Here is a 16,069-nt window from a genome sequence, read left to right on the forward strand (position 1 = left end):
TAGTGCCACATTGTCTGTACTTCATTTTCTCATGGAAGTTGCAGAGGTGCCCATTGGGTGGGAACATTCCCATGGGACCAGCCCTCAGCTCCCATGGTACTTGACCCAGATCGGTACCCAGCCCTGTGAGGCCCATGCCCATTTTTCTCATCTCTAGAAAAGATCAACTTAAGTTAATTTGTCTGTATCAACCATTTCTGAGTGGTGGTCTTTAAAAAATAAAAAACAACTTGCCTTTAAACTCTTTTTTTCCCCTCAATTATGTCCTCTCCAGATGATTTACTGTTATTATGACTATTTTCAAGGGTCAGCGACATTTATTTCCAGAACTAACTCAAGTGTGTTTTCCTGGAGCAAGGACCACATACTAATTTTAATGAACTGGCCCCACAAGTGATGGTGTCTGTGAGGTGCTCAGGACTGGTGCTCAACCCTCAGCCAAACCCTACCCCAAATAAAGGCAGAATCATTGTGGCTCTGTGGTTCTAGGTAGGCAACTGTGCCACAAGCCTACTCTGAAAGGTTATTTCCCAAGCCCCAAGTTTTCATCTGTTTTATTTAAAACTGAATTTTACCTGAGTGTCTCCCAATCAGCTAACCCAAGTAAGTTGCAGCAGCTCATGCTGAAGGGAAAATAATTCAAAAGTTTAAGGATTATACTTTATTCATACTGTGATCTCTCAGCAAAAACGTCTCAGGGATGTGTGTTTATCTTGGTCTGGGCCCACTTTAGCAGTTTTTACCCTTTGGCTTCACCTCAAGCAAAACAATATCAAGTGAGCCAAAAGTGATGATAAACACACGCACAGAGCTCTGAAGTTCTCCTTCCCGAGCGGGGAGAAGGCTCCACCAGCCTCGTGCTGGAGTTGCTCTCATTCCCAGCCCTGCCGAGTGACAGCTTTATTGTTAAATAAAACAAATTAATTGCTTCAACTGTCTTAACTAGTTGCTAGAAATGAAATTCTTCACTTGTTTGGCTGCCAAAAATAATGACAGAAATATAAACATGTTACAAAGCCGAGGGTTTCTCAGGAAAGCTAAATATAATGGGCCTAATTTTGCCCTGGGCAGATGCACTGGGGCACTTCCCGGTGACTTCTGAGGGAATTTCATGAGTGTTTTTAAACAAGAATGCAACCCCCACACTTGACATATCAAGTGCACATCCCTCCCTCTATTTTTTTTTTTTTTTACTCCGTCTTTACTCTCTGTGCACCTACCTTTGTACATTTCTGTTTGCAAAAAGACCATTCACAATAATTTTGTTATTTCCACAATTTCTTTACAATATTTATCTCTCCATGAAAGGATTTCTTTTAAATGTTGGAGGGAGAAACTTTATCTTAAATGCCTTCTGTAGAGGTAGCTGTTTTGAGAAGCTTGGCTGAATTCTTGACATTCAGGAAAATCGAATGCCCCTGCCCTTGTGCATGAAGATGCACACATGTGTCCTGGTAAATGGACAGAATTTGGGAGCCTCTGGAGTTAGAGGAAAGGTACAGGGAACATCCTGATGAGGTAAAAGGAGGAGTAATTTAATTGTCTAACTCCTTCTGTGCTCGAGAATATCAGACAGATGGGGAGGATAAAACAAGGAGCTCAATAATTAATTTTCATGTTCCTCACTAGTGGGACCTCTTTAATCCCTGTTCCTGTGATTATAGAGAAAGGTTGGATTCTGAAGTTTCACTCATTAGCTACGTGTTGTATGAAAATACCTGTATTTTCAAAAGGAATAGTGACAAGAATGAAAAATTTCCGCTATTAAAAATATCTTGGTGTCAGGGACTTTCGTGAAAGAACAAAAACTCTCTGATTCCCTCAGATAAATAATGAAACAGATGGTTGTTGGGAGGTGAAAGGTCAAACCTTCCCTGTTGACTAAAACACAAGGTTGACTTAAAAGATTTCCTGAAGTTATTCAAGATGCAGTGCATCAGGCTGTGTCTCCTGCCTCCCAAAGACATGGTGTGGGCATCCTAAAACCCTTGCCAGGGGCAGGTGGGCTCCAGCCACTCATCCAGGGGAGGCTGACACCCATTCCTGCAAAAAACTGTGCTTCTGCAAACTGCATGTATAATAAAGGATATCGGTGAATAATTAAGTGAACTTGTACGGGGATATAGGTTATCTGAAAGGCTAAATATTAAGATTTAATCCACTTCCTCAATGAACTGCACACTTCTGACCCGAAATGGTAGTTGATAAAGGCATCACGAAAAGCTGTAAAGTCCTGAGAAAATTATCAGCAATGTAATTTAGAAAAACGGAAGGAAAACAAACAAATAATGTCTGTAAGGTTAAGCTTCTGCATTCATTAGCAGACTCCTATTAAAGGAGAAGAGGGCATTTTTAAAGCAGCATATAGACTAACTAAAGAGGCAGATGCTCTAACTCATATGATTCAACATAATTTTAGCACAAATTGTGCAATCACTCAAACACACAAACATTTCAAGGTAATTTTCGTAAATCCCTATTGTGATCTAATTTCTTATTAAGGAGAATAAAGCGGGCTGCTGTTGCAATTCATCAGCTCTTTGCACTGCAGAGCAACTGCTGGAGTTCATTTCATGGTTTTTGCTGAAAAAAAATATAGACTTAAATTTCGGGAATTACTAACAACAACCTTCAACTAAAGACTCTTTTTTTTATTATTTTATTTTTTTTATTATTATTATTATTTTTCCCAGATAGAGTTTAAGGCTAGATACAAAAATTGCATCTGAGATATGAGGAGGCCATAAGAATCAGAGCCCATCTAAGGGCCAAATGACTGAGCACTATGGGGTGGCTTGCAAGGGACATGGTGCAGCAGAAGACACTCATGGGCTTCTCATGAAGGGCATCTCTGTGCAGAATGACAAAGTGCCACGTGAAGAGCCCACTGTGTTTATTATTTCTGCCTTCTTAAACGAGGTCAAATATTCCTTCCTCACGTGGACTTGGGCCCGGCTCCCCCAGCCTTCTCCAGGCCACCTCCACAGGCTGAGGCCCACGAGAGCACCGTGCTGCTCCTGCCACCAGCGACGGTGCCAGTGGTCACGCTTCCTGCTGCAGTCACACGAGTGCAATAAGTAAGACAAATACAAATCTCTTGCATAGTAATTTACAAATAAAAGTTCATTTTGCTCTAAAGGAGGCGCACAGCCGCTGGTGCGTGCTGTACATGTGCGAAGGGGGAATTCCCTGACTTCACAGCAGAAGAGGCGAGAGATGCCGCTCCATAATTTGACCTAATTTTTTTCCAAATACAAAATGACCTGTTACAGCATCCCAGGGAGAATATGAATTAGCCCAGGTCAATAGGAGGTCAAATAGATAGGGTGCTAAAATCCCTTTACTACTTTGTAGTATCTTATGCTAATTCAGTTCCCTTCTCTGTGATAAACAAAGCCAGTTGAAAGTAGATAGCATCACACAGTGATGGGTCCCAAAGCTACAATTTAATACAAATCTAGTAATTCCATTATACAACATATCCAGTTCATTTAGAGGCAGCGAATACTTAAGAAGGTCCAGGACTGAAATACCTTAGCTGATATATTTAAAATATAAATAATCCAGCAAAATTTCATTTGTCACATAAACCTAATAGATGCACATGATAGAAATTCTGTCTGTCCTTTAAAATGTTTCTCACATGTAAATCACAGATCTCAGTTTCTTATATACCAATATTAGAGGTTTTTTAGGTGCATAATCAGTAGCTACATACATATATACAAAAATAATAATTATATATTAAAAAAATCCTCCCTGTTCTCTCTCTGTAAAAAGTGATGTTAAATAAGCCTAATGAAAATTCCTGATTTAATAAAGCTTAGCTGTTCACAATGTTTTACAGGCAATGCTTTTCACCTTGGAAGGATTGTGCCTTGGTTGGCAGCTGAACCCCCACAGGGCACCACTGCCACATTGAGCCCTGGGGCTGGGGACATGAGAGTGGCCGGGGTGTTGGGGCAGACCGCTGCTCCTGGAGGTGCTGCCGTGCCTCCAGGTGGGCAGGGACACGGGGTGAGTCTGAGGGGCAGCCTCCCAATGCTCAGCATCACAGGTAGCTTAGAGCAGCCTAAGTGGAACTGCATCACAAAGTAGGAGATGTGTAGCACAAGGTATGAGTGATACACTTCTTAACAGACAGAGAAACACACATGGAAAAGATGTTCTGGATGGCTGAAGACTCAACGCCACTGAGCTTTCTGAGAGATCAGGTTAGGGCAGGTAACCCCCAGACAACTTTTACAAAGGATTAAAAATTGCTGAATTTCTGCCTGGTGAACAGGAGTGTCGTGATGGCCATTAGGCAGAGGGAGGGAGAGAAATTGCAGAGCAGCACTGCCCAGAGAAATAACTGGTGGGCACAAGGGGCCATGTGGCAGCAGAAGAGGAGCAGACCGTCAGCCTGACCATAAATGACTGGAAAGAGGTACCCATGCACTTTGGGGTCAGTGAAATTAGTACTAACTCCAAGAAACAGTAAAAGGTTTGTGGATGTAACTGGTTTATGTTACAAATGATGCCTGGCATGGCATAGGTGATATTTTGCTCCAGAAAATGAGAACACACGAGTGACCAGAGCCTTCAGCTGGACAATTCACAGAACAAAATGTAAATTCTTTGTAATGCAAGAGTAATTCTTTGTAATGCAGTCATGGTAAGATTGAGGTACCTGTCCCAGAAGCAAAACATGTGCAAATACTGCATGGAAGAAAAAATGTCTGACTGCCCAAGTGTTCATCGGTATTGCTGCTGCTCAAGGTTGTTATAGATGTGGAAGTAATTTTAATAAACAGCTTGTGCTACCCGATAGATGGGGAGAACCAGAGTGGTTTCCTACCAGCTAGGCTCTGCCAACCATCTGACTGTAACGGGATGTAAAATATCTACTGGAAAAATCTCATTTGGAGCTTGCTCTGTCATAGCCTTGTATCCAGTGCTGGATTCTGTTCATATCCACTGTTAGTTGCTGGCATTGTGAGGAAGGGAGGAAATTACATCTTTAAGACTGTGGAAGAGCCAGCTGAAGGCAGAGGTTGTTAAGTGCCAAAGCTCAGGTAGCACAATGCTCCTTGGGACTCAGATATGGAAAGCAGACATTTGTCAGGTTTCTTGGCTCTGAGAATTTAGTGAACTTGTCTCACATAAATTACCAATGATTAGCAATGAAAAGTAAGGTGGTTATTCAACATCAGGCACCTAAGCTAGGTGTCTAAATCAGAGGCACGAGCTTCCTATACCCTGTCAAAGATATTCCTGTGGAGGGAGTCTGTGCTCTCTTCTATTTTCCACTACTATTAATGCTTCGTCAGGCTACAAGAGGATTTAACCCTACTGGTCAGGTTTTTCATCAATTTTAGCAACTCCTATCCATGGCTCTGGTATAAACGTTCTTGTCTCTTAGACTTTTGCCTTGGATTCCAGCTTTCAGCCCAAATCTCCGGACAGATATCTTCCAGCTAAGCTCAGAGCTTTAGGTCTAACTTAAAATGGCAGGTCGGAGCTTCGCTAACAGAGACGCGCTGGAAATTGCTTTCAGTGCTCTTTGGTTAGAGTCAGAGAGCTGGTAAAATTAACCTGCTCAGGGAAAAAGCTGCAACAGAAGACACCGAAAGGCTGTGAAGAACTATGGAAGAAATCTAGCCATCCACAACCCAAAATGCAGGGTCTGCTGTAGCAGCCCATTGCAGGGGGTGAAGTGCACAGCCATGGGCAAAACAGCAGCACGCTTCCTTCCCTGCTAAATTCTAGGTTCAGGTGATAAACCTGTCGCTCATTAAGAGATGGAGCTAATTGGAGAGGAGCTTGGAGAGGAGGCTGCACTTCAGCTGGCCAGGTTGGTGGGAGCTGCAGATTGCTGGGATTTTCTCCAGGATAAAAGGAGGGTGACAGCAGGATTTGGTTGCTGCCTGTGGGGTTTGCTTTGAGGCTGGAGGGAGGGAAGCCTTGGCCCTGGGAGCAGGAGTTTTTCTCCTGGCTCTTTCATGGGAAAAGTAGAGGTGGGGAGATGCACCATGTCTGGAGGATAGAGGTCCTGGAAGGTGCTTTTCTGCGTGGAAGGAAATATGCACTTTCTGAATGGACTTTTTTTTTTTTTTTTTGCTATTTGATATCTCCTTTCCAGGTGAGTGCCAGTGACCTTTTCACAGGTCCTTTATGAGCTCTGTGTTTTGTTCAGCAGCGCCACTTTGTGAAGCACTGCAGGGTGTAAGGGATCCTGGGAGCCCATAGCAGATCAGTTCTGTCAGGTGCCATTATTTTTTTATTTTGGAATTACTTCATTATTTGGATAAAGATGTGCTTTCAGAGGCGTAATAACACTTTATGCTTTTACAGCTCTGGTGTGATTAATTGTTAGTTTTTAGAAAATCTTGCTAAAGCTATGTTAATGAAAAGGCTGTAAATTATTGTTGCTTTTCCTTCATGCTGGCTGAAAACAAGCAATGCTCAGATGCAGGTCAGTGAAGCTAAATGTGTGCCACCTGAAGTTAAGACAAATATTCAAGCCATCAGAAACTTATTTTAGGTAGCAGTGCATGCTATGGTTAGAGCATGAATCCTGATAAGACTCCTGAGTTGTGTTGGAAACTCTGTTGCTGACTGTGGTTAAGAACATTTTCTTCAAGAATACCAATCGGCAAGTTAGAGGAAAATCTATTTTTCTTTAAATAACCCCATGCTGTATCTTAATAGTGTTTTATTATTTATATGCATGCATAGTTCTCACTTTTCTCTGTAGCCTTTTAAAAAATACAGTCCAGTTCTTACAAAAGGACTGAATACATAAGTGTTAGGGACAAGTTAAGAAAACTTCTGCATCACATGCTCTCCACTCCTGCTAATGCCTCCATCCAGCCAATGGTTTGTCTGCTATGGTTTGTCTGTAGTTTTATGGCCTCTTATGAAATACCAAAGGAAGCCCATAATGGAAAGATACTCTTATTTCATGGGGTGTGCCTTGAGGTGCACAGCTGTTCTGACCCCTTCCAGCAGCAAGAGCCGTAACTATGGGACTTGGAGATCCTCTGGCTACTTCACTCCAAAGTGAGAGCTGTGAGTCACTTGTGGCAGCGTGTGCTGGGTTCTGCTGGTTGGCCAGGGAGCGGTTTTTGTCTTTCATATCTTTGCTGCTGAACATGTGGATTTTAACACTGTGGAGCATGTTAATAAAGATTAATTGAATCCATATTGCTAAAATCTCTTTGTAAGGGTAAATGACACAGCAGTGTTCCCTGGCCACTGCCACGGACTCTCATCTTGAGAGTACAAGGTGAATGTTAATGTGCTGGATGATACTGATGATGGTAGAGGAAGGCCTTGAGCAGAAACTGCAGTTATTATGCTCCTACCTGTGAGACTGTTGGTGTTCTTTTCTGCTGGAGAAATATTCCAAATACTTGGGATTTGACACTGCTACGTAATTTCAATTGATTCTTAGGAAAACACCAGAAAAATCATGAGTGCTTCTGACTGGAATGATGCTCAGTATGTATCTCAGGATTCAATATTTTCAGAGCAAAATGGATACATACGTATATAATTTATAGTCTTGTTTTCTTTTTCCACTTTACCCTATATTTAAAGGAACATATAAAAAAAAGAAGGCCAGGTTTAGGCTGCAGCACAGGAACAAATAGCTACAGCTGTACTCAATATGAACAGTTTAACAACTGTCTCAGTCTTTAATTCAATTTTTGTCTTGAGTACAAACTTCAGAGTTCAATGGTAGAAGCAATGCCACATGGAAGAAATGATGCATAAAATAGTACTTTCCCAGTCCATTGGCCTGTTGGTGTACATTACAGCGTGCAAGTCTAGCATGAGCCTCCAGTTTCCTGAGCAACTGAAAGTGTTCTGCTGCACTTAGGCATCTAACTAAAGGGTGACTTTTTAACTTGTATTGTATTTTCCCCAATTATGACAGTTTTTCTGCCTTCTGTTCCTGTTCAAGTATTGTTTATTATTGCAGACTCTTAAACAGAATGCACATTGGTGAGGTCAAATGAGGTCCTGTAACACTCATCACTGAAGCCTGTGGGATGAACATGCCCTCTTTTCACCTAGATGAGTATAACCTTGCATAGCAAGTTGCTTCTTAGAATATAAAAGCAGCGAAGCTTTTTCAGGCTAAAACTTTAATATTTTGTTCCACTGTGCATTGTTTGTGGTCTCAACCAAGCATGTGCCCACACCGAACGGAGAGACAGAAGGCTGTATGGGAAAATAATACAGAACATGTGCTGCTGTAAGACTGCTCTCACTGCTCACTGGAGTCTTTCGTTAGGCTTAATTCTTCCAGGAGCAATATACAGCACCTGTGAGTAGGTCAGATACAGCCTGATATCTGTCTCTATGCAAAGAGCTATAGCAATATTTCAGTGCTTCAAGCCTCTACATAGGAGTTGCTTGTTCTCCCCTCAATGTCTTTTTTTTTTTTTCCTCCTTACTGACAGCCTTGCTTAGGAAAAAGCAAGGAAAAGAGCTGGTACAGAGTATTTATTTAAACTCGAAATGCTGTCTTGGTCTGTAAAAACAAGCCTTTTCTGATTTCCTAGCTCTGTGCATAAGACTTTAACGAGTCACATCTGGTGGTTCTTCATGTCATGTTACATTATGAATCTTTATGGGCAATTAACTGGTTGGGTATGAAAACACCCACACTAGTAATGGGTCAATGGGCACATCCAGTTTCAAATTCAGCTCAAATTGTTGTCTCTCTCCAAAGAAAAAGCAGACTATTTTCCTTCTGATGAATTTGATGAGACAGTGGTAAAACACAGAGTAAACAGAAAACTTTCTCTGCATAAATATTGGCTGCTGGAAATGGCTAGTGTTCTTCCTCATCTTGTACTTTAAACAAATGTCAATAGCCAAATAACTTCTTCTATATAATTACATTTATTATGGCCATGAAAATAATTGTCTGAGATGATATGATGAGTTATTTGAACTGTTTTTGGTTTAAAAGTATTACTTAGTGGGTTTAAGAACACCAATAAAAATGTAGCCTAACGGGACTTATGTGGCCAAAAAAAATCTTTTGACCTTGGTAACTATGGCTGGGTAAGAGTTGTTGCACAAGATTGTTTCTTTCCACCCTGCTCCTTCTTGTGTTTCTCCTTTGTGGAACTTCACATGAGTGCATTTCCTAAATATTCTCTGCGGGGCGGGGGGAGACGGCACTCCGAGGTGTGTAGTAACATGATGAGGGGATAATGGTTTTAAACTGTAAGAGCTTAATATATATAGATTTATATTAGATATAAGGAGGAAATTCTTCACTATGAGGGTGGTGAGGCCCTGCCCAGGCTGCCCTGAGGAGCTGTGGGTGCCCCATCCCTGGCAGTGTCCCAGGCCAGGCTGGGGGGTTTTTGGGCAGCCTGGGCTGGGGGCAGGGGTCTCTGGTCTCTACCAACCCAAACCATACTATGATTTTTATTTATTTATTTTTCCTGACCACATCACAGTCTGTTCTGATGCTGAGTTCTGCCAGTGACTTCAGCTATCCTGGAAAGGGCAAAGAATGCCAGGTGCTCTTCATCTTCCTTATTGAGCTTATTTCTTAGCTATGATCAAAGCAGGTACAGATGTGGCACATGGCTCCTGGGCACAACTGTTTGTCACCATGTTACTCTGGTGTATCAGCTCCATCCATGTGCACTCCAAAAACCATAAGACAGAGTAATTTCCTTGTCGCATCCCTGCAGTGCAAAAACTCCTCCAAAATTATCAGTTGTGGTGGAGGAGAGAAGGGGTTTGCCATGAATGTTGGTGGTGCAAAGCAAGGATTTGCAAGGTTACAGCTCATGTCAGGATGTTAAAGTGTACCTCGTTTATTTGAGGCCTTAATAATGAAAATATGTTGGTATTGATAAAACAGTGTGAGCTGGAGGGATGGGCAGCACTGTGCACTAGTGGCTCAGCTGCTTGCTGTGTGCAGGAGCCAGGCATGTAAGAAGTTAAACCAAGCATTGTGAAACCAGATCAGGTCTCAACTGTCTGTTTAAAAAGTAACATCTCTAGTTTTTACATGAATTTTTAATTTTAGATGACACCTTTGACTGGAAGTGACAGTGGAGCAGATCATTTGTGTAATTACAGCAACAGTCGTTGAGGAAGGAAAGAATATCTCCAAAGCATATAAAACATGAAATGGATTTGATAGTGTATGAACCCTGTAACTGGAGCTGCAGGAACCTTCTGGCTTAGAGAGGCTGCAAACCTGGTAATGTCTTAGCCGAGGTACTAAAAAGTCATGAGATCAGTCTTCCTCTGCTCTTCAGGTGAAGTGAAGTAATTAATACAGTGGAAAATGTGAACTTTTAATGAGCCTAAGAAGGCTTAGCCCCCCTGCTAACAACAGAGATGTTAATGTGCTGGATGGCTGCAGAAGGGGTGCTTAGCACATGGCCAATTCTGTGCAATGGGCTTGGAGTTCGCTTTGTTACGCAAATTCTAAATTCTTTTCAGGAGGACAGCAATCACTGGCCATTAGCTTGGTGTAAATAACTGGCTCACTTGCAAGTTGCACCTCTTCTAGAAATGTTTTGAACATGCCACCTTTTTTTTTTTTGTTCTTACAACAAGCTGTCCTTAAGCTAATAATTATTTCTTTCTCATTGCAGGGTGAGATACTTTACACGTCGTTGTAGGAAACATCATGCATGATGTAAATGTATTGGGATTTCCTACAATGAACACACAAGGCAATCAGCAGAAAAACTGGAGTATCTACAAAACAAGATTGAAGCGATGTGCTGCTGAAAAGGAAACTTCCTGTGATGGTAAAACAAATGCTTAGGATGTGTTGCAACAGATTCCCTAAATACTGTGCCCAAGATTTTCTCACACGGTAACCTGTACACAACTGAGAACCTGGTAATGATCCTAGAAGTCTGTTTTTGATAAACGGGAAATTATTTTCTGCTATTTAAAAATGTGAAATCTAATGCATTTTTTTTCTTGCTTATGTGAATATCACAGCTAATTAGCCTTAGTTAAGTAAAGCATAGCCTTTTTAAATTAGAGACAAGTTCCTTTGCCCTCTGAAGAATTGTCTGTTATTTGCATTGTTAATATTAATATCCTGCAGCGTCTGAACTCTGAGACTGTGTCATTGGAGACAGCCTTGTAACAAACAACTTGGATCTCCAGTAAAATCACAACTTTTAGATTTATTTAAAAAAAAAAAATAGAAACAAGTAGTGGTGAGTGAAGTCTCATGTTTAAGGTAAAACAGATTCAAGCTGCAAGCCTCTGAAAACTCAATTTGTACCTTCTCCAGAATATATTGTATGCAATTGAGCCAAAACTGTCAGAGCAAGTGGAACTCTCTCACCAGTGCTGGTGGGAACTCCAGGAACTGTAAGGTGAGTGAGCGATGGTCTGTGAGGGCTGCTGAGAAGGTGAGGTGCAGCTCCTGGTGATGCCCCCAGGCTGCAAGGCTGAAAGGGCTTTTCTGGGCAGTATGGTGGGGATATTGGGAGCTGGTAGTAAACCTTCCTCTTTTGTTGCTGCTCTGTCATTCCTCTGTAGCAGCTGGATGAAAAGCAGGCCTTGAGCAGGAATATTTATCAGTGTCCCTATTTACCACCTCACTTAAAACTACCTATATATTGTGACAATAGTTTTGGAATTATAGAGTGGTGGCAATTGCATAAACAAATGGTGCTTTAAAGCAACAACTCTGCAGATTTTCATGTGCTATGGTATGTGAGCAAATGAGAACACACCTATGTTAACCAAAGAAATGTGAGGATGCGGGTGCTGAGCTATTGCAGAGCTGGAGGAGAGGCACAGTTTTGGTTGTGTTTAAAAAAAAAAATCATAACAGAGTGAAGAAAACACTTTTCAGAGTTGCTATGTTCTTGAACTGCACCCATATGAGCAAAACAACAGAGCAGGGACAGTGGATATGGGATTTAGTGTGCTGTGGAGGCAGGTGGGACACCCCATCCTCTGCCATCTCCAGCTGCTCAGGCTGGGACCTGACCTAAGTAAGTGCTTTGCAGCAGGCAGGTGTTCAGCTCATAAAGCACGGGTGAGGGATAAGTGAATGCAGATCAACTGGAAAACTATGAAAAGTATTACTAGAGATGAGGTAGAAGTAAGTAGAATTTATTTGCATAGCAATGAATACTGAAAGGGTTAGGTTAATGTGTCTTAAATGCTGTGAAAAATACATGACTCAACATGGAATGATCTTTACTGTTTATGTTTTGCTTGCACTTGAAGATCACTGTGAAGACCAAATGCTTCCTGAGATGGGTACTGTTCTGGTGCCTACATATACACCAGGAGGACTGGAAAACTGCCCCAAAGAGTTAAATGGCTGGTCAACATCAAAGACAGCAGAGAGATGTCTGGCTGTGCTTAGTGTGTAAGTACTGTTGTATTACAACTCCTCCATTGTGAACTGAAAATCTGTTTTCACATACACAGTAAAAAATATAGGATTTCCACCAAAGTTGAGGTCTTCCATACGTGTCCTGATGGACTAGGAAATAGCTTGAAGTTCTTCATCAGTTGCTCTATTAAATGATCTAACTGAAAGTAAATGCTATTAATAAAGAATTAAATCCTGAAATAGGATGCATGATTTCAAACTGAAGGCCATACGGTTGCATACAATCAATAGCTAACACCTAGCTAACAATATCAAAACTCCTTGGGAGGTTTAGAAGACCCTGTCCCATTAATTGTAATAACTGAGCACCCAGATCCCCAAGATGACTTTAAAGTCTGTCTAAACATATCTTTCTGCTCAGTGTTCACAGGGTTGGGTGGAAGCAAAGATTCTGGGATATGATAATTTCATACTAGAATAAATCTTGTATAAGTTAAAATCCCTGCAAGCTCCAAAGTAGTAGGAGTTATGTACTGGGGAATCTTTAACAAGATTACTGGTTCAATAAATGAAGATTTTATCTCGGCTCCTTTGAGACGAGGAAGACACCAAGGGATTGAAGAGAAGCAAATACAACCCCAGCTTGCAGAGGGAGGAGGAAAGCTAGGGAAAAACAGCCAGGATATGATAGACTAGTACATCTGACCTTGGTGCTAGGCAAAACTCTAGAAACATTAATAAAAGATGAGATCAGAACATCTGGAGAAATAAACTAGTTGGCATGGTTTCATAAGGGGTAAATCCTGTCTGACAAATCAGTTGGAATTTTTTAGGGAACTAATGTAGAAAGCAGGCATGGGTGAAAGCACTGGGCTTATTTTTGTCCTTTTGGACTCCAGGCACCAACTGAAACAGAAAAGATGGCTTGCACAACTGAAGTGTATGGGTTAGAGTAACCCTGGTGTAAGAGGGAGGAAAGTGAGGTGTAACAGGAGGCAGTATCGATCTACAGCTGATACTGAGGATTAAGCAACAGCTCCATGCATGTCTTCTACAAAACATGTGTAACATGTCTAGTGGCATGAATAAAGTGAAGTATATGGATTAAATTTAGAAAGGACTTCTGCACAAGATGAAGTGTAGAAGTGTTCCTCAAAGTAGGTGATGAATAAACTGAAGTTTGAAGGTCTGAGTTATATCCGTGATCTATCCTCAGGTATATTTTTCAGAACTGTAAGCAAGGAACTTACAGGACCAACATGAAGGATCGGCATAAACCCTAAGCATGAGCTGTGGAGCGAGCAATAACTTTAATTTGGCGTACTATAAAGTACTTACCTGGACCTCCATAGGCTCCTCTGCCTGATGTGGGACACTGCGGCATCAAATGGACATCCTGGGGATTGGAAAGGGCAGAGGATGGCAAGAAGAATGACAGCAATACTTATGAAGTTGCTACATGCAGAAAGCCTGAAAAACCTGGAAAAGCATTTGGGGGGAGGGGAGAGAGCTTTCTCTTTCTACGTTTGAAAGATGCATAGGAGGAGTTTGGGAGTAGAACTATTGAAAAACTCCATAAACTTACTTTGAATCACAGAATGTGTTCATAAATGTGAAGTGTAAAGGAAAGTAGGTGAAATAAGAGTATAAATGCTTTTATTTCTTTCAGGATGAAAGAAACTTAAATTGCTGTCACAGTGCCCAAAAGGAGGCAGCCTGCATTGCCACCTAGCTGGGCTAAAATATAGGGAGACATCAATGGAGCAGAGAGTGGGGTTTGGCACTGGTTTTCTCTAGCAAAAGTTCCATCTTGATCAGTTATGTAGTTGAAGGCCAAGTGATTAATCTAAAGTATTAAGACAGGAGGAAGAGCTGTGTGTGGGCAGTGCTGGGGGCTCAGCTGGTGGGCAGTGCCTTGCTTGTCTGGATGCTCTGCCAAAGGGCATGAGGAAAGGCCAGAGCTGTACCTGGAGAGAGATCTTGTTTTGTACATTGCATCCTGTGCTGCTTGTGTCATCCATGTCATTCACAGAGGCTCTTCTAACTCCCTCATCTTGGGGGATGATGGGGCATAACACAGCAGGACATAATACCTGACACAAATTATTTGTCAGGTGGAAAACAAAATAAAATCAGAGGGCAAAGAAAAATACTTAATAAAAATCCTCTTATAAATACTGAAGACTCCCAATAAAGAAAAATACTGATAGAGATAACTAGCATGAAGTTGAAGGGCTTCAAGCTAAACACGTGTCAGGGTCTGGGTTTACTGGACTCATGTAAATGGATGAGGAGACAAAGTGCATCAGTGCTGGAATGCCATTGAGCAAAGTGACTGTGTACACATGCTGTGACCTACAAGTGATTAGCCAGCAGCAATCTTGCTAGTTTTATTGTTGAGTCACAAAAACACTTGCTGTATATATGACCTGCTAATTAGTCCACTAGCACAGCTACTAATACGCTAATTTATGGAGAAATAACATGAGAAAAAACGAGGCAGTGCAGTTTGTTTTGTAATGGAGCTGCATGCACATTCTCTTATCCAAAGTGTACTGAACTTTGTGAATAAAAATAGAAATACCACTGTTGCCTCATGCTCAGTGACACTGTTGATGTGATGTGAGCCAGAGCAGCACAACGTTCTCTGCTCTAAAAAATCACTTTTTCCATCAGATTGTATAAGTGCTGCATAAAGCCACTCTTGTGTTTTTTCTTAGTTTAATAAGTATAATTTGAATAAATCTATGTGTTCAGGTTGGGTTTTTCCTTACAGTAAACAGTTGGTAAATCAGCATGGCCAAAAAATAAAAATAAAAATTCATCTGAAACCTTGAAAATAAAACATACTTAATGTGAGAGAAATCATTTCTTAGGGACGGAAGTTCACATCCATTTACTGGTTTATATGACTTGTGCATACTTCTGCTCTTCATGGGCTTGTTTAGGAGTGATGACCCCAAAACACAATTGGGATGTTCTTCTGGGATTTGCTGTCTGAGCAAAAACAGGAAATATAAAAATCTTGTGAGAAACTGCTCTAACGCACTGCTAACCCTTTTTGTAGGGCCAAGATCGTGGGGCAGTGCAAGTTGCAAGGTTTATATCTAACTGCTCAGGTGCATTTCCTTTTGAATCTGGCTGCTCTGGTAGTTTTCTGCCATTTTTTCCTCCCCTGTTTCTGTGAATTTTAACAATATTTGTATTCAGTTCTACTAGAGTATTAGTTCACTTACTTCAAGACACTTTGTATTATATATGATGGAGCAGATATAAACTGGAGTAACTCCAATGCCTTCCCAGAGCATGAAGCTGTTGTGTCGATGAAGCTGTATTTCTCTTTTAACCCACTTCTCACTTTTCTGCTTTTTCCCCAATGCCTCCAGGAATGAGTCACTAATAGCTGCTATTCAGGAAAAAAGTGAGAACTCTTTCAGTCTATAATTCACCCTCACAATTCAAGCAACCGAGTCACTTTTGAACCCTTCTATATTGCATCATTACATAACCACCAAAACAGATGCAGTGCTCAGCTTGTAAAGATAATACCAAATTCACTGCAGGACTGCTCCGATCTCCCTTTCAAGTCCTGTTCAGGTCAATAGGATTTCATCACATGCTCTTAAGCTGACGTCAGGTGCTTGGAGTCACTGTACCTGCTCCCCATCTGTGTCATTTTCTTGCAGTGACGAGCCGTGCGTGTGACTGATGCTGTGTGCTGGT

The 16,069-nt window shown here is 41.4% G+C and overlaps 1 long non-coding RNA gene across 5 annotated transcripts; it reads left to right on the top strand.

Annotated features, from left to right (window-relative positions):
- Positions 1 to 5,885: 5,885 nt before the first annotated feature.
- Positions 5,886 to 15,423, top strand: LOC137859785 (uncharacterized). Of its 5 annotated transcripts, XR_011098546.1 has the most exons (6): positions 5,893 to 6,124; positions 10,049 to 10,225; positions 10,626 to 10,878; positions 11,285 to 11,369; positions 12,235 to 12,379; positions 13,563 to 15,423. It is a non-coding gene; the product is annotated as an uncharacterized lncRNA (long non-coding RNA). The 5 variants fall into 5 exon arrangements; XR_011098548.1 differs by lacking the exon at positions 10,049 to 10,225 and having other exon boundaries at positions 5,886 to 5,999; XR_011098544.1 differs by lacking the exon at positions 10,049 to 10,225 and having other exon boundaries at positions 5,894 to 6,124.
- Positions 15,424 to 16,069: the final 646 nt, after the last annotated feature.

Source organism: Anas acuta, chromosome 7, assembly GCF_963932015.1.
Source record: "Anas acuta chromosome 7, bAnaAcu1.1, whole genome shotgun sequence".
NCBI classification, from domain to species: domain Eukaryota; kingdom Metazoa; phylum Chordata; class Aves; order Anseriformes; family Anatidae; genus Anas; species Anas acuta.